Raw genomic sequence first — 18,676 nt, 5'->3', positions numbered from 1 at the left:
ACATAGTGTGTATAATTCAGGGTATATAGTGTGGAGCTGTGTACATAATGTGTATAATTCAGGGTATATAGTGTGGAGCTGTGTACATAGTGTGTATAATTCAGTGTATATAGTGTGGAGCTGTGTACATAGTGTGTATAATTCAGTGTATATAGTGTGGAGCTGTGTACATAGTGTGTATAATTCAGTGTATATAGCGTGGAGCTGTGTACATAGTGTGTATAATTCAGTGTATATAGTGTGGAGCTGTGTACATAGTGTGTATAATTCAGGGTATATAGTGTGGAGCTGTGTACATAGTGTGTATACAGTGTGGAGCTGTGTACATAGTGTGTATAATTCAGTGTATATAGTGTGGAGCTGTGTACATAGTGTGTATAATTCAGTGTATGTAGTGTGGAGCTGTGTACATAGTGTGTATAATTCAGTGTATGTAGTGTGGAGCTGGGTACATAACGTGTATATAGTGTGGAGCTGTGTACATAGCGTGTATAATTCAGGGTATATAGTGTGGAGCTGTGTACATAGTGTGTATAATTCAGTGTATATAGTGTGGAGCTGTGTACATAGTGTGTATAATTCAGTGTATATAGTGTGGAGCTGTGTACATAGCGTGTATAATTCAGTGTATATAGTGTGAAACTGTGTACATAGCGTGTATAATTCAGGGTATATAGTGTGGAGCTGTGTACATAGTGTGTATAATTCAGTGTATATAGTGTGGAGCTGTGTACATAGTGTGTACAATTCAGTGTATATAGTGTGGAGCTGTGTACATAGTGTGTATATAGTGTGGAGCTGTGTACATAGTGTGTATAATTCAGGGTATATAGTGTGGAGCTGTGTACATAGTGTGTATAATTCAGTGTATATAGTGTGGAGCTGTGTACATAGCGTGTATATAGTGTGGAGCTGTGTACATAGTGCGTATAATTCAGTGTATATAGTGTGGAGCTGTGTACATAGTGTGTATAATTCAGTGTATATAGTGTGGAGCTGTGTACATAGTGTGTATAATTCAGGGTATATAGTGTGGAGCTGTGTACATAATGTGTATAATTCAGGGTATATAGTGTGGAGCTGTGTACATAGTGTGTATAATTCAGTGTATATAGTGTGGAGCTGTGTACATAGTGTGTATAATTCAGTGTATATAGTGTGGAGCTGTGTACATAGTGTGTATAATTCAGTGTATATAGCGTGGAGCTGTGTACATAGTGTGTATAATTCAGTGTATATAGTGTGGAGCTGTGTACATAGTGTGTATAATTCAGGGTATATAGTGTGGAGCTGTGTATATAGTGTGTATACAGTGTGGAGCTGTGTACATAGTGTGTATAATTCAGTGTATATAGTGTGGAGCTGTGTACATAGTGTGTATAATTCAGTGTATGTAGTGTGGAGCTGTGTACATAGTGTGTATAATTCAGGGTATATAGTGTGGAGCTGTGTACATAGTGTGTATAATTCAGTGTATACAGTGTGGAGCTGTGTACGTAATATGTATAATTCAGTGTATATAGTGTGGAGCTGTGTACATAGTGTGTATAATTCAGTGTATATAGTGTGGAGCTGTGTACATAGTGTGTATAATTCAGGGTATATAGTGTGGAGCTGTGTACATAGTGTGTATAATTCAGTGTATATAGTGTGGAGCTGTGTACGTAGTGTGTATAATTCAGTGTATATAGCGTGGAGCTGTGTACGTAGTGTGTATAATTCAGTGTATATAGCGTGGAGCTGTGTTCATAGTGTGTATAATTCAGTGTGTATAGTGTGGAGCTATGTACGTAGTGTGTATAATTCAGTGTATATAGTGTGGAGCTGTGTACGTAGTGTGTATAATTCAGTGTATACAGTGTGGAGCTGTGTACGTAGTGTGTATAATTCAGTGTATACAGTGTGGAGCTTTGTACGTAGTGTGTATAATTCAGTGTATATAGTGTGGAGCTGTGTACGTAGTGTGTATATAGTGTGGAGCTGTGTACGTAGTGTGTATAATTCAGTGTATATAGTGTAGAGCTGTGTACATAGTGTGTATAATTCAGGGTATATAGTGTAGAGCTGTGTACATAGTGTGTATAATTCAGGGTATATAGTGTGGAGCTGTGTACGTAGTGTGTATAATTCAGTGTATATAGTGTGGAGCTGTGTACATAGTGTGTATAATTCAGGGTATATAGTGTGGAGCTGTGTACATAGTGTGTATAATTCAGGGTATATAGTGTGGAGCTGTGTACATAGTGTGTATAATTCAGTGTATATAGTGTGGAGCTGTGTACATAGTGTGTACAATTCAGTGTATATAGTGTGGAGCTGTGTACATAGTGTGTATATAGTGTGGAGCTGTGTACATAGTGTGTATAATTCAGGGTATATAGTGTGGAGCTGTGTACATAGTGTGTATAATTCAGTGTATATAGTGTGGAGCTGTGTACATAGTGTGTACAATTCAGTGTATATAGTGTGGAGCTGTGTACATAGTGTGTATATAGTGTGGAGCTGTGTACATAGTGTGTATAATTCAGGGTATATAGTGTGGAGCTGTGTACATAGTGTGTATAATTCAGTGTATATAGTGTGGAGCTGTGTACATAACGTGTATATAGTGTGGAGCTGTGTACATAGTGTGTATAATTCAGTGTATATAGTGTGGAGCTGTGTACATAGTGTGTATAATTCAGTGTATATAGTGTGGAGCTGTGTACATAGTGTGTATAATTCAGGGTATATAGTGTGGAGCTGTGTACATAGTGTGTATAATTCAGGGTATATAGTGTGGAGCTGTGTACATAGTGTGTATAATTCAGGGTATATAGTGTGTAGCTGTGTACATAGTGTGTATAATTCAGTGTATATAGTGTGGAGCTGTGTACATAGTGTGTATAATTCAGTGTATATAGTGTGGAGCTGTGTATATAGTGTGTATAATTCAGGGTATATATTGTGGAGCTGTGTACGTAGTGTGTATAATTCAGTGTATATAGTGTGGAGCTGTGTACATAGTGTGTATAATTCAGGGTATATAGTGTGGAGCTGTGTACATAGTGTGTATAATTCAGTGTATATAGTGTGGAGCTGTGTACATAGTGTGTATAATTCAGGGTATGTCGTGTGGAGCTGTGTACATAGTGTGTATAATTCAGGGTATGTAGTGTGGAGCTGTGTACATAGTGTGTATAATTCAGGGTATATAGTGTGGAGCTGTGTACATAGTGTGTATAATTCAGGGTATATAATGTGGAGCTGTGTACGTAGTGTGTATAATTCAGTGTATATAGTGTGGAGCTGTGTACATAGTGTGTATAATTCAGTGTATATAGTGTGGAGCTGTGTACATAGTGTGTATAATTCAGTGTATATAGTGTGGAGCTGTGTATATAGTGTGTATAATTCAGTGTATGTAGTGTGGAGCTGGGTACATAACGTGTATATAGTGTGGAGCTGTGTACATAGCGTGTATAATTCAGGGTATATAGTGTGGAGCTGTGTACATAGTGTGTATAATTCAGTGTATATAGTGTGGAGCTGTGTACATAGTGTGTATAATTCAGTGTATATAGTGTGGAGCTGTGTACATAGCGTGTATAATTCAGTGTATATAGTGTGAAACTGTGTACATAGCGTGTATAATTCAGGGTATATAGTGTGGAGCTGTGTACATAGTGTGTATAATTCAGTGTATATAGTGTGGAGCTGTGTACATAGTGTGTACAATTCAGTGTATATAGTGTGGAGCTGTGTACATAGTGTGTATATAGTGTGGAGCTGTGTACATAGTGTGTATAATTCAGGGTATATAGTGTGGAGCTGTGTACATAGTGTGTATAATTCAGTGTATATAGTGTGGAGCTGTGTACATAGCGTGTATATAGTGTGGAGCTGTGTACATAGTGCGTATAATTCAGTGTATATAGTGTGGAGCTGTGTACATAGTGTGTATAATTCAGTGTATATAGTGTGGAGCTGTGTACATAGTGTGTATAATTCAGGGTATATAGTGTGGAGCTGTGTACATAATGTGTATAATTCAGGGTATATAGTGTGGAGCTGTGTACATAGTGTGTATAATTCAGTGTATATAGTGTGGAGCTGTGTACATAGTGTGTATAATTCAGTGTATATAGTGTGGAGCTGTGTACATAGTGTGTATAATTCAGTGTATATAGCGTGGAGCTGTGTACATAGTGTGTATAATTCAGTGTATATAGTGTGGAGCTGTGTACATAGTGTGTATAATTCAGGGTATATAGTGTGGAGCTGTGTACATAGTGTGTATACAGTGTGGAGCTGTGTACATAGTGTGTATAATTCAGTGTATATAGTGTGGAGCTGTGTACATAGTGTGTATAATTCAGTGTATGTAGTGTGGAGCTGTGTACATAGTGTGTATAATTCAGTGTATGTAGTGTGGAGCTGTGTACATAGTGTGTATAATTCAGTGTATGTAGTGTGGAGCTGGGTACATAACGTGTATATAGTGTGGAGCTGTGTACATAGCGTGTATAATTCAGGGTATATAGTGTGGAGCTGTGTACATAGTGTGTATAATTCAGTGTATATAGTGTGGAGCTGTGTACATAGTGTGTATAATTCAGTGTATATAGTGTGGAGCTGTGTACATAGCGTGTATAATTCAGTGTATATAGTGTGAAACTGTGTACATAGCGTGTATAATTCAGGGTATATAGTGTGGAGCTGTGTACATAGTGTGTATAATTCAGTGTATATAGTGTGGAGCTGTGTACATAGTGTGTACAATTCAGTGTATATAGTGTGGAGCTGTGTACATAGTGTGTATATAGTGTGGAGCTGTGTACATAGTGTGTATAATTCAGGGTATATAGTGTGGAGCTGTGTACATAGTGTGTATAATTCAGTGTATATAGTGTGGAGCTGTGTACATAGCGTGTATATAGTGTGGAGCTGTGTACATAGTGCGTATAATTCAGTGTATATAGTGTGGAGCTGTGTACATAGTGTGTATAATTCAGTGTATATAGTGTGGAGCTGTGTACATAGTGTGTATAATTCAGGGTATATAGTGTGGAGCTGTGTACATAATGTGTATAATTCAGGGTATATAGTGTGGAGCTGTGTACATAGTGTGTATAATTCAGTGTATATAGTGTGGAGCTGTGTACATAGTGTGTATAATTCAGTGTATATAGTGTGGAGCTGTGTACATAGTGTGTATAATTCAGTGTATATAGCGTGGAGCTGTGTACATAGTGTGTATAATTCAGTGTATATAGTGTGGAGCTGTGTACATAGTGTGTATAATTCAGGGTATATAGTGTGGAGCTGTGTACATAGTGTGTATACAGTGTGGAGCTGTGTACATAGTGTGTATAATTCAGTGTATATAGTGTGGAGCTGTGTACATAGTGTGTATAATTCAGTGTATGTAGTGTGGAGCTGTGTACATAGTGTGTATAATTCAGTGTATGTAGTGTGGAGCTGGGTACATAGTGTGTATAATTCAGTGTATACAGTGTGGAGCTGTGTACGTAATATGTATAATTCAGTGTATATAGTGTGGAGCTGTGTACATAGTGTGTATAATTCAGTGTATATAGTGTGGAGCTGTGTACATAGTGTGTATAATTCAGGGTATATAGTGTGGAGCTGTGTACATAGTGTGTATAATTCAGTGTATATAGTGTGGAGCTGTGTACGTAGTGTGTATAATTCAGTGTATATAGCGTGGAGCTGTGTACGTAGTGTGTATAATTCAGTGTATATAGCGTGGAGCTGTGTTCATAGTGTGTATAATTCAGTGTGTATAGTGTGGAGCTATGTACGTAGTGTGTATAATTCAGTGTATATAGTGTGGAGCTGTGTACGTAGTGTGTATAATTCAGTGTATACAGTGTGGAGCTGTGTACGTAGTGTGTATAATTCAGTGTATACAGTGTGGAGCTTTGTACGTAGTGTGTATAATTCAGTGTATATAGTGTGGAGCTGTGTACGTAGTGTGTATATAGTGTGGAGCTGTGTACGTAGTGTGTATAATTCAGTGTATATAGTGTGGAGCTGTGTACATAGTGTGTATAATTCAGTGTATATAGTGTAGAGCTGTGTACATAGTGTGTATAATTCAGGGTATATAGTGTAGAGCTGTGTACATAGTGTGTATAATTCAGGGTATATAGTGTGGAGCTGTGTACGTAGTGTGTATAATTCAGTGTATATAGTGTGGAGCTGTGTACATAGTGTGTATAATTCAGGGTATATAGTGTGGAGCTGTGTACATAGTGTGTATAATTCAGTGTATATAGTGTGGAGCTGTGTACATAGTGTGTACAATTCAGTGTATATAGTGTGGAGCTGTGTACATAGTGTGTATATAGTGTGGAGCTGTGTACATAGTGTGTATAATTCAGGGTATATAGTGTGGAGCTGTGTACATAGTGTGTATAATTCAGTGTATATAGTGTGGAGCTGTGTACATAGCGTGTATATAGTGTGGAGCTGTGTACATAGTGTGTATAATTCAGTGTATATAGTGTGGAGCTGTGTACATAGTGTGTATAATTCAGTGTATATAGTGTGGAGCTGTGTACATAGTGTGTATAATTCAGGGTATATAGTGTGGAGCTGTGTACATAGTGTGTATAATTCAGGGTATATAGTGTGGAGCTGTGTACATAGTGTGTATAATTCAGGGTATATAGTGTGGAGCTGTGTACATAGTGTGTATAATTCAGTGTATATAGTGTGGAGCTGTGTACATAGTGTGTATAATTCAGTGTATATAGTGTGGAGCTGTGTATATAGTGTGTATAATTCAGGGTATATATTGTGGAGCTGTGTACGTAGTGTGTATAATTCAGTGTATATAGTGTGGAGCTGTGTACATAGTGTGTATAATTCAGGGTATATAGTGTGGAGCTGTGTACATAGTGTGTATAATTCAGTGTATATAGTGTGGAGCTGTGTACATAGTGTGTATAATTCAGGGTATGTAGTGTGGAGCTGTGTACATAGTGTGTATAATTCAGGGTATGTAGTGTGGAGCTTTGTACATAGTGTGTATAATTCAGGGTATATAGTGTGGAGCTGTGTACATAGTGTGTATAATTCAGGGTATATAGTGTGGAGCTGTGTACATAGTGTGTATAATTCAGTGTATATAGTGTGGAGCTGTGTACATAGTGTGTATAATTCAGTGTATATAGTGTGGTGCTGTGTACATAGTGTGTATAATTCAGGGTATATAATGTGGAGCTGTGTACGTAGTGTGTATAATTCAGTGTATATAGTGTGGAGCTGTGTACATAGTGTGTATAATTCAGTGTATATAGTGTGGAGCTGTGTACATAGTGTGTATAATTCAGTGTATATAGTGTGGAGCTGTGTACATAGTGTGTATAATTAAGTGTATGTACTGTGGAGCTGGGTACATAACGTGTATATAGTGTGGAGCTGTGTACATAGCGTGTATAATTCAGGGTATATAGTGTGGAGCTGTGTACATAGTGTGTATAATTCAGTGTATATAGTGTGGAGCTGTGTACATAGTGTGTATAATTCAGTGTATATAGTGTGGAGCTGTGTACATAGCGTGTATAATTCAGTGTATATAGTGTGGAACTGTGTACATAGCGTGTATAATTCAGGGTATATAGTGTGGAGCTGTGAACATAGTGTGTATAATTCAGTGTATATAGTGTGGAGCTGTGTACATAGTGTGTACAATTCAGTGTATATAGTGTGGAGCTGTGTACATAGTGTGTATATAGTGTGGAGCTGTGTACATAGTGTGTATAATTCAGGGTATATAGTGTGGAGCTGTGTACATAGTGTGTATAATTCAGTGTATATAGTGTGGAGCTGTGTACATAGCGTGTATATAGTGTGGAGCTGTGTACATAGTGCGTATAATTCAGTGTATATAGTGTGGAGCTGTGTACATAGTGTGTATAATTCAGTGTATATAGTGTGGAGCTGTGTACATAGTGTGTATAATTCAGGGTATATAGTGTGGAGCTGTGTACATAATGTGTATAATTCAGGGTATATAGTGTGGAGCTGTGTACATAGTGTGTATAATTCAGTGTATATAGTGTGGAGCTGTGTACATAGTGTGTATAATTCAGTGTATATAGTGTGGTGCTGTGTACATAGTGTGTATAATTCAGTGTATATAGCGTGGAGCTGTGTACATAGTGTGTATAATTCAGCGTATATAGTGTGGAGCTGTGTACATAGTGTGTATAATTCAGGGTATATAGTGTGGAGCTGTGTACATAGTGTGTATACAGTGTGGAGCTGTGTACATAGTGTGTATAATTCAGTGTATATAGTGTGGAGTTGTGTACATAGTGTGTATAATTCAGTGTATGTAGTGTGGAGCTGTGTACATAGTGTGTATAATTCAGTGTATGTAGTGTGGAGCTGGGTACATAGTGTGTATAATTCAGTGTATATAGTGTGGAGCTGTGTACGTAGTGTGTATAATTCAGTGTATATAGTGTGGAGCTGTGTACGTAGTGTGTATAATTCAGTGTATACAGTGTGGAGCTGTGTACATAGTGTGTATAATTCAGTGTATATAGTGTGGAGCTGGGTACATAGCGTGTATATAGTGTGGAGCTGTGTACATAGTGTGTATAATTCAGTGTATGTAGTGTGGAGCTGTGTGTATAATTCAGGGTATTTAGTGGGGAGCTGTGTACATAGTGTGTATAATTCAGGGTATATATTGTGGAGCTGTGTACGTAGTGTGTATAATTCAGTGTATATAGCGTGGAGCTGTGTACGTAGTGTGTATAATTCAGTGTATATAGCGTGGAGCTGTGTTCATAGTGTGTATAATTCAGTGTATATAGTGTGGAGCTGTGTACGTAGTGTGTATAATTCAGTGTATATAGTGTGGAGCTGTGTACGTAGTGTGTATAATTCAGTGTATACAGTGTGGAGCTGTGTACGTAGTGTGTATAATTCAGTGTATACAGTGTGGAGCTGTGTACGTAGTGTGTATAATTCAGTGTATATAGTGTGGAGCTGTGTACGTAGTGTGTATATAGTGTGGAGCTGTGTACGTAGTGTGTATAATTCAGTGTATATAGTGTGGAGCTGTGTACATAGTGTGTATAATTCAGTGTATATAGTGTAGAGCTGTGTACATAGTGTGTATAATTCAGGGTATATAGTGTAGAGCTGTGTACATAGTGTGTATAATTCAGGGTATATAGTGTGGAGCTGTGTACGTAGTGTGTATAATTCAGTGTATATAGTGTGGAGCTGTGTACATAGTGTGTATAATTCAGGGTATATAGTGTGGAGCTGTGTACATAGTGTGTATAATTCAGTGTATATAGTGTGGAGCTGTGTACATAGTGTGTACAATTCAGTGTATATAGTGTGGAGCTGTGTACATAGTGTGTATATAGTGTGGAGCTGTGTACATAGTGTGTATAATTCAGGGTATATAGTGTGGAGCTGTGTACATAGTGTGTATAATTCAGTGTATATAGTGTGGAGCTGTGTACATAGCGTGAATATAGTGTGGACCTGTGTACATAGTGTGTATAATTCAGTGTATATAGTGTGGAGCTGTGTACATAGTGTGTATAATTCAGTGTATATAGTGTGGAGCTGTGTACATAGTGTGTATAATTCAGGGTATATAGTGTGGAGCTGTGTACATAGTGTGTATAATTCAGGGTATATAGTGTGGAGCTGTGTACATAGTGTGTATAATTCAGTGTATATAGTGTGCAGCTGTGTACATAGTGTGTATAATTCAGTGTATATAGTGTGGAGCTGTGTACATAGTGTGTATAATTCAGTGTATATAGTGTGGAGCTGTGTACATAGTGTGTATAATTCATTGTATGTAGTGTGGAGCTGGGTACATAGCGTGTATAATTCAGTGTATATAGTGTGGAGCTGTGTACATAGTGTGTATAATTCAGGGTATATAGTGTGGAGCTGTATACATAGCGTGTATATAGTGTGGAGCTGTGTACATAGTGTGTATAATTCAGGGTATATAGTGTGGAGCTGTGTACATAGTGTGTATAATTCAGTGTATATAGTGTGGAGCTGTGTACATAGCGTGTATATAGTGTGGAGCTGTGTACATATTGTGTATAATTCAGTGTATATAGTGTGGAGCTGTGTACATAGTGTGTATAATTCAGTGTATATAGTGTGGAGCTGTGTACATAGTGTGTATAATTCAGTGTATGTAGTGTGGAGCTGGGTACATAGTGTGTATAATTCAGTGTATATAGTGTGGAGCTGTGTACGTAGTGTGTATAATTCAGTGTATATAGCGTGGAGCTGTGTACGTAGTGTGTATAATTCAGTGTATACAGTGTGGAGCTGTGTACATAGTGTGTATAATTCAGTGTATATAGTGTGGAGCTGTGTACATAGTGTGTATAATTCAGTGTATGTAGTGTGGAGCTGTGTACATAGTGTGTATAATTCAGGGTATATAGTGGGGAGCTGTGTACATAGTGTGTATAATTCAGGGTATATAGTGTGGAGCTGTGTACATAGTGTGTATAATTCAGGGTATATAGTGTGGAGCTGTGTACATAGTGTGTATAATTCAGTGTATATAGTGTGGAGCTGTGTACATAGTGTGTATAATTCAGTGTATACAGTGTGGAGCTGTGTACATAGCGTGTATAATTCAGTGTATACAGTGTGGAGCTGTGTACATAGTGTGTATAATTCAGGGTATATAGTGTGGAGCTGTGTACATAGTGTGTATAATTCAGGGTATATAGTGTAGAGCTGTGTACATAGTGTGTATAATTCAGGGTATATAGTGTGGAGCTGTGTACATAGTGTGTATAATTCAGGGTATATAGTGTGGAGCTGTGTACATAGTGTGTATAATTCAGGGTATATAGTGTGGAGCTGTGTACATAGTGTGTATAATTCAGGGTATATAGTGTGGAGCTGTGTACATAGTGTGTATAATTCAGGGTATATAGTGTGGAGCTGTGTACATAGTGTGTATAATTCAGGGTATATAGTGTGGAGCTGTGTACGTAGTGTGTATAATTCAGGGTATATAGTGTGGAGCTGTGTACGTAGTGTGTATAATTCAGTGTATATAGTGTGGAGCTGTGTACGTAGTGTGTATAATTCAGTGTATATAGTGTGGAGCTGTGTACGTAGTGTGTATAATTCAGGGTATATAGTGTGGAGCTGTGTACATAGTGTGTATAATTCAGTGTATATAGCGTGGAGCTGTGTACATAGTGTGTATAATTCAGGGTATATAGCGTGGAGCTGTGTACATAGTGTGTATAATTCAGTGTATATAGTGTGGAGCTGTGTACGTAGTGTGTATAATTCAGTGTATACAGTGTGGAGCTGTGTACATAGTGTGTATAATTCAGTGTATATAGTGTGGAGCTGTGTACATAGTGTGTATAATTCAGTGTATGTAGTGTGGAGCTGGGTACGTAGTGTGTATAATTCAGTGTATATAGTGTGGAGCTGTGTACGTAGTGTGTATAATTCAGTGTATATAGTGTGGAGCTGTGTACATAGTGTGTATAATTCAGTGTATATAGCGTGGAGCTGTGTACATAGTGTGTATAATTCAGCGTATATAGTGTGGAGCTGTGTACATAGTGTGTATAATTCAGGGTATATAGTGTGGAGCTGTGTACATAGTGTGTATAATTCAGGGTATATAGTGTGGAGCTGTGTACGTAGTGTGTATAATTCAGTGTATATAGTGTGGAGCTGTGTACATAGTGTGTATATAGTGTGGAGCTGTGTACATAGTGTGTATAATTCAGTGTATATAGTGTGGAGCTGTGTACGTAGTGTGTATAATTCAGTGTATATAGTGTGGAGCTGTGTACATAGTGTGTATATAGTGTGGAGCTGTGTACATAGTGTGTATAATTCAGTGTATATATTGTGGAGCTGTGTACGTAGTGTGTATAATTCAGTGTATATAGTGTGGAGCTGTGTACATAGTGTGTATATAGTGTGGAGCTGTGTACGTAGTGTGTATAATTCAGTGTATATAGTGTGGAGCTGTGTACGTAGTGTGCATAATTCAGTGTATACAGTGTGGAGCTGTGTACATAGTGTGTATATAGTGTGGAGCTGTGTACGTAGTGTGTATAATTCAGTGTATACAGTGTGGAGCTGTGTACATAGTGTGTATAATTCAGTGTATATAGTGTGGAGCTGTGTACATAGTGTGTATAATTCAGGGTATATAGTGTGGAGCTGTGTACATAGTGTGTATATAGTGTGGAGCTGTGTACATAGTGCGTATAATTCAGTGTATATAGTGTGGAGCTGTGTACGTAGTGTGTATAATTCAGTGTATACAGTGTGGAGCTGTGTACATAGTGTGTATAATTCAGTGTATATAGTGTGGAGCTGTGTACATAGTGTGTATAATTCAGTGTATGTAGTGTGGAGCTGGGTACGTAGTGTGTATAATTCAGTGTATATAGTGTGGAGCTGTGTACGTAGTGTGTATAATTCAGTGTATATAGTGTGGAGCTGTGTACATAGTGTGTATAATTCAGTGTATATAGCGTGGAGCTGTGTACATAGTGTGTATAATTCAGCGTATATAGTGTGGAGCTGTGTACATAGTGTGTATAATTCAGGGTATATAGTGTGGAGCTGTGTACATAGTGTGTATAATTCAGGGTATATAGTGTGGAGCTGTGTACATAGTGTGTATAATTCAGTGTATATAGCGTGGAGCTGTGTACATAGTGTGTATAATTCAGCGTATATAGTGTGGAGCTGTGTACATAGTGTGTATAATTCAGGGTATATAGTGTGGAGCTGTGTACATAGTGTGTATAATTCAGGGTATATAGTGTGGAGCTGTGTACGTAGTGTGTATAATTCAGTGTATATAGTGTGGAGCTGTGTACATAGTGTGTATATAGTGTGGAGCTGTGTACATAGTGTGTATAATTCAGTGTATATAGTGTGGAGCTGTGTACGTAGTGTGTATAATTCAGTGTATATAGTGTGGAGCTGTGTACATAGTGTGTATATAGTGTGGAGCTGTGTACATAGTGTGTATAATTCAGTGTATATATTGTGGAGCTGTGTACGTAGTGTGTATAATTCAGTGTATATAGTGTGGAGCTGTGTACATAGTGTGTATATAGTGTGGAGCTGTGTACGTAGTGTGTATAATTCAGTGTATATAGTGTGGAGCTGTGTACGTAGTGTGCATAATTCAGTGTATACAGTGTGGAGCTGTGTACATAGTGTGTATATAGTGTGGAGCTGTGTACGTAGTGTGTATAATTCAGTGTATACAGTGTGGAGCTGTGTACATAGTGTGTATAATTCAGTGTATATAGTGTGGAGCTGTGTACATAGTGTGTATAATTCAGGGTATATAGTGTGGAGCTGTGTACATAGTGTGTATATAGTGTGGAGCTGTGTACATAGTGCGTATAATTCAGTGTATATAGTGTGGAGCTGTGTACGTAGTGTGTATAATTCAGTGTATACAGTGTGGAGCTGTGTACATAGTGTGTATAATTCAGTGTATATAGTGTGGAGCTGTGTACATAGTGTGTATAATTCAGTGTATGTAGTGTGGAGCTGGGTACGTAGTGTGTATAATTCAGTGTATATAGTGTGGAGCTGTGTACGTAGTGTGTATAATTCAGTGTATATAGTGTGGAGCTGTGTACATAGTGTGTATAATTCAGTGTATATAGCGTGGAGCTGTGTACATAGTGTGTATAATTCAGCGTATATAGTGTGGAGCTGTGTACATAGTGTGTATAATTCAGGGTATATAGTGTGGAGCTGTGTACATAGTGTGTATAATTCAGGGTATATAGTGTGGAGCTGTGTACGTAGTGTGTATAATTCAGTGTATATAGTGTGGAGCTGTGTACATAGTGTGTATATAGTGTGGAGCTGTGTACATAGTGTGTATAATTCAGTGTATATAGTGTGGAGCTGTGTACGTAGTGTGTATAATTCAGTGTATATAGTGTGGAGCTGTGTACATAGTGTGTATATAGTGTGGAGCTGTGTACATAGTGTGTATAATTCAGTGTATATATTGTGGAGCTGTGTACGTAGTGTGTATAATTCAGTGTATATAGTGTGGAGCTGTGTACATAGTGTGTATATAGTGTGGAGCTGTGTACGTAGTGTGTATAATTCAGTGTATATAGTGTGGAGCTGTGTACGTAGTGTGCATAATTCAGTGTATACAGTGTGGAGCTGTGTACATAGTGTGTATATAGTGTGGAGCTGTGTACGTAGTGTGTATAATTCAGTGTATACAGTGTGGAGCTGTGTACATAGTGTGTATAATTCAGTGTATATAGTGTGGAGCTGTGTACATAGTGTGTATAATTCAGGGTATATAGTGTGGAGCTGTGTACATAGTGTCAGGGCCGGCGTCAGCACCCGGCGTACCGGGGCAAGTGCCGGGGCCCTGGAAAATCAGAGGGGCCCAGCCGCCCACTCACTGTCGGGGCCCGGGCCCACACACCCACCCGCCCACTCACTGTCGGGACCCGGGCCCACACACCCACCCGCCCACTCACTGTCGGGGCCGGGCCCACACACCCACCCGCCCACTCACTGTCGGGGCCGGGCCCGGGCCCACACACCCACCCGCCCACTCACTGTCGGGGCCCGGGCCCACACACCCACCCGCCCACTCACTGTCGGGGCCGGGCCCACACACCCACCTGCCCACTCACTGTCGGGGCCGGGCCCACACACCCACTCGCCCACTCACTGTCGGGGCCGGGCCCACACACCCACCCGCCCACTCACTGTCGGGGCCCTGGCCGCTTCCTCGGCACCTGTTCAGTGTCGCAGGCGCTGCTTGATTGCCGGCACTCCCCCCAGACATGGCCGCGCGCTGTCCGGCTGTGTCTGCTAGTAATGACACGGCAGGATAGATGACACTGCACCTTTTAATTGTGCTTGTGTGTCGCTCCTGCCGCGTCATTACTAGCAGACACAGTCGCACAGCGCGCGGCCATGTCTGGGGGGAGTGCCGGCAATCAAGCACCGTCGGAGGTCCTGCACAGATGGGCGGGAGGGGCCCGGACCCGACCGCAAGTGGGCCCCTCTGATGGTCCAGGGCCATGAAGTGTGTGACACGCCGGGGACCCTGCACTGCCCCATACCTGAGGAGCTGCTGAACAGGACACTGGACCGGGGACAGGTGAGTGAGGCTTCCCCAATCCCCATATTAAAAATATTAGTAATGGGTCTGTGTGAGTGAATGTCAGTGTATATGACTGTGTATATATATTTGTCTGTTTTATCTATGTGTATGTCTGTATGTGTACATGTGTCTGCGTACCGTGTGTGTGTGCGTGCGTGTGTCTGCGTGCGTGTGTCTGCGTACCGTGTGTGCGTGCGTGTGTCTGCGTACCGTGTGTGCGTGCGTGTGTCTGCGTACCGTGTGTGCGCGCGTGTGTCTGCATACCGTGTGCGCGTGTGTCTGCGTACCGTGTGTGCGCGCGCATATGTCTGCGTACCGTGTGTGCGCGCGCATATGTCTGCGTACCGTGTGTGCGCACGCATATGTCTGCATATATATATATATATATATATATATATATATATATATATATATATATATATATATATATATAATTTCTCCGCCGTATCTGTGCATCATGAATCGTGTATGTGTTAAAAGGGCCCACTGAGACTCTTTCGCCCGGGGCCCAGAAAAACCTGGAGCCGGCCCTGCATAGTGTGTATAATTCAGTGTATGTAGTGTGGAGCTGGGTACATAGTGTGTATAATTCAGTGTATATAGTGTGGAGCTGTGTACATAGTGTGTATAATTCAGGGTATATAGTGTGGAGCTGTGTACATAGTGTGTATAATTCAGTGTATATAGTGTGGAGCTGTGTACATAGTGTGTATAATTCAGGGTATATAGTGTGGAGCTGTGTACATAGTGTGTATAATTCAGTGTATATAGTGTGGAGCTGTGTATACAGTGTGGAGCTGTGTACATAGTGTGTATAATTCAGTGTATATAGTGTGGAGCTGTGTACGTAGTGTGTATAATTCAGTGTATATAGTGTGGAGCTGTGTACATAGTGTGTATAATTCAGTGTATATAGTGTGGAGCTGTGTACATAGTGTGTATATAGTGTGGAGCTGTGTACATAGTGTGTATAATTCAGTGTATATAGTGTGTATATATATTCATACATATACATATAAGCTTCCATGTGGAGTCTGAACCAAAAACACATGTAAGAAAACTTGCCTTCTCACTGCAGAAACTCTGTACTATACTGTACTATTAGGCTATGTGCCCATGATGCAGAAATGAAGCAGAAAATTTCTGCATCATTTCTGCATCTCCCTGGCAGAAAAAAAGGCATGCAGATTGTACATGCGTTTTCCTGCCAAATACATGCGGATTTGAAGCGTTTTCACATGCATTTCTGCATGCGGATTGACAAGCGCTTTCCGGGCGATTTTAGCATCACTTGGAAAGTGCATGACAACTTGGTCACACTATATAAATCCATGCAAACAGCATATATAGTGTGACCGTAAGAATGTTTAAAAATAAAAAAATAAACCTATACTTACCCTCTGATGGCCCGGCGTGTGTAGCTGCGCTCGCTCCTGTCTGCCAGCTGATCGCGGGACACTGCACTGAAGGGCCTGCGGTCACATGACTGTGACGTCACCGCAGGTCCTTCAGTCCTGCCCGCAAGCAAAGGGAAGGAGACCGGGGGCCGTCGGAAGGTGAATATAAACTTTATTTTTTATTTTATTCTTTTTTTTACAGGTACAATGGTACCCAGGTCTGGATGAGAGTCTCCTCTCCTCCAGAACTGGGTACCATCCGCACATTGAAATGCATATAATCCGTGAGTACAAATGTACTGACACGGATTATGTGCGTCTCAATGCAAGTCAATGGCGGCGATTACGCCGCACTTCCGCAAAATTAATGGACATGCTGCGGATTTTTGAGCGCAGCATAAACGCTGCGGAAAAATCCGCAGCATGTGCATAGAACATGTGGAATCCGCTTGGGGACCATGGGGTGCGGATTAACTAGCGTTTAACAAGCGTTTACGCTGCGGAAATTCCGCAGCATATACGCTTGAAAAACGCTACGTGGTCACTTAGCCTAAATAAGCATTAAAAACTCTGCTTCAAATCTGCACGAAAAATGCATCAAATAAAGGGGAAAAGGCATAAAAAAGCAGAACAAAAAGCAATAATGAAAGTAGAGCGTCATTGCCTACTGAGGTGGGGACAACTGCAGAAAACGTGCAGATAAAAAGCAGCAAAAATAATGCAGCACTGACACTACGTATAAACACAGAATCAGCAGAATAGTTTTATTACATTTTTTATAGGTTTAATGGGGAAAAAAATCAATCATGGCATTATTTTAGGCCATTTACCTGTACTGTACAGGTTGTTACGATTACAGAGATAATCAATTTGTCTTTTATTTGCTGATTTGTTTTTGCTTATTTTTTTGTTAAAGTGAATTAAAAGTGGATTTATTGTAATTGATTTTCATTCATTTTTAGTAATTTAATAGGAATAAAACAGCTCTGACTTTTATTTTGCCCCTAGAAGACAGGTAGATAGAAATGCGCTGGCTTGTAGAGATGTACCGCAGCACTATGTACCATTACAATAAGAACATGGCCATGATATTATCTGATCATAGAGATGTAATATTTCAGTGCTAATACTATTATATCTATTACCTGTCCCAAGTCGACGTGCTGGATTTTTTCTCAGCAGCTCAGAGATTAAGTCCTGAGTAGAGATGAGCGGTGTTCGAATCGAACTGTTCGCCAATCTCAAATTCGAGCTGTTTTGGGCGGTGTTCGAGCCGTTCGGCGAACACGAACGATTTGAGAAAAATCCGGCTGTTCGAGGTTATGTTCGATAACTGTTCGTGCACCAAAATCATAACTGGATTTTTTCACAGTAATGCTGATAATCAATGTTAATACACAGTTTGAGTGTACAGTGGGGCGGGGGGGAGCGGCAGGGGATGGATCTCTGCAGAAATAATGAAGATCTCCATTTTTTTTTCTCTTTCCCGCATTTACAGTGGGGAGGTGCAATCTGTCAGCCTATCAGCAGCGCACACACGGAGCGAAGTGCTTTTTTTCACACAAGCAAGAGCATGTGTCATTGGCAGTGTATGTCACATGTCCTTGTCCTGTAAGACCAAGCCATTTTCCCCGTCGCCACCATTTTCTCACTGCTGCAGCTGAGTGTTAGACGGCACTGCTGCTGCTGTTAGCGCTATATTGTGTAACTGAATTGCAAGCAAACTTTCTCTTAAATAGACAGGTTTACGGAGTAGGGACTAGTTTGTAATTGCAGGGCTAGGTTACAGCAGTTCCTAGCACTTTTAGCAGGCAGGTCTGTGCTCTTAAATAGACAGATAGGTTGGGAGTAGTGACTAGTTGTAATTCCAGCCCGTTTGAGGGCTAGGTTACATCAGTTCCTATCACTTTTTGCCAGGCTGGTCTGTGCCAGTGCTGTGCAAGTGTTTTTCACATCATTTGGCTAAATCTAGCTAAGCAAATCCTTTTGGGCCTCTTGCAGTGTGTGTTAGTGAGTGGAGTAGCGTATCTGTGTTGCAAGCTACACCACCTGTGTATGTAATACAAATTTTTTACTGCACCTAGCCAAGTAAAACCTTTTGGGC

This window comes from Phyllobates terribilis, unplaced genomic scaffold (assembly GCF_046119375.1).
Source record: "Phyllobates terribilis strain yellow unplaced genomic scaffold, ASM4611937v1 Scaffold_2__4_contigs__length_985480577, whole genome shotgun sequence".
Classification (NCBI taxonomy): domain Eukaryota; kingdom Metazoa; phylum Chordata; class Amphibia; order Anura; family Dendrobatidae; genus Phyllobates; species Phyllobates terribilis.
Note: the sequence above shows the minus strand (reverse complement) of the source record.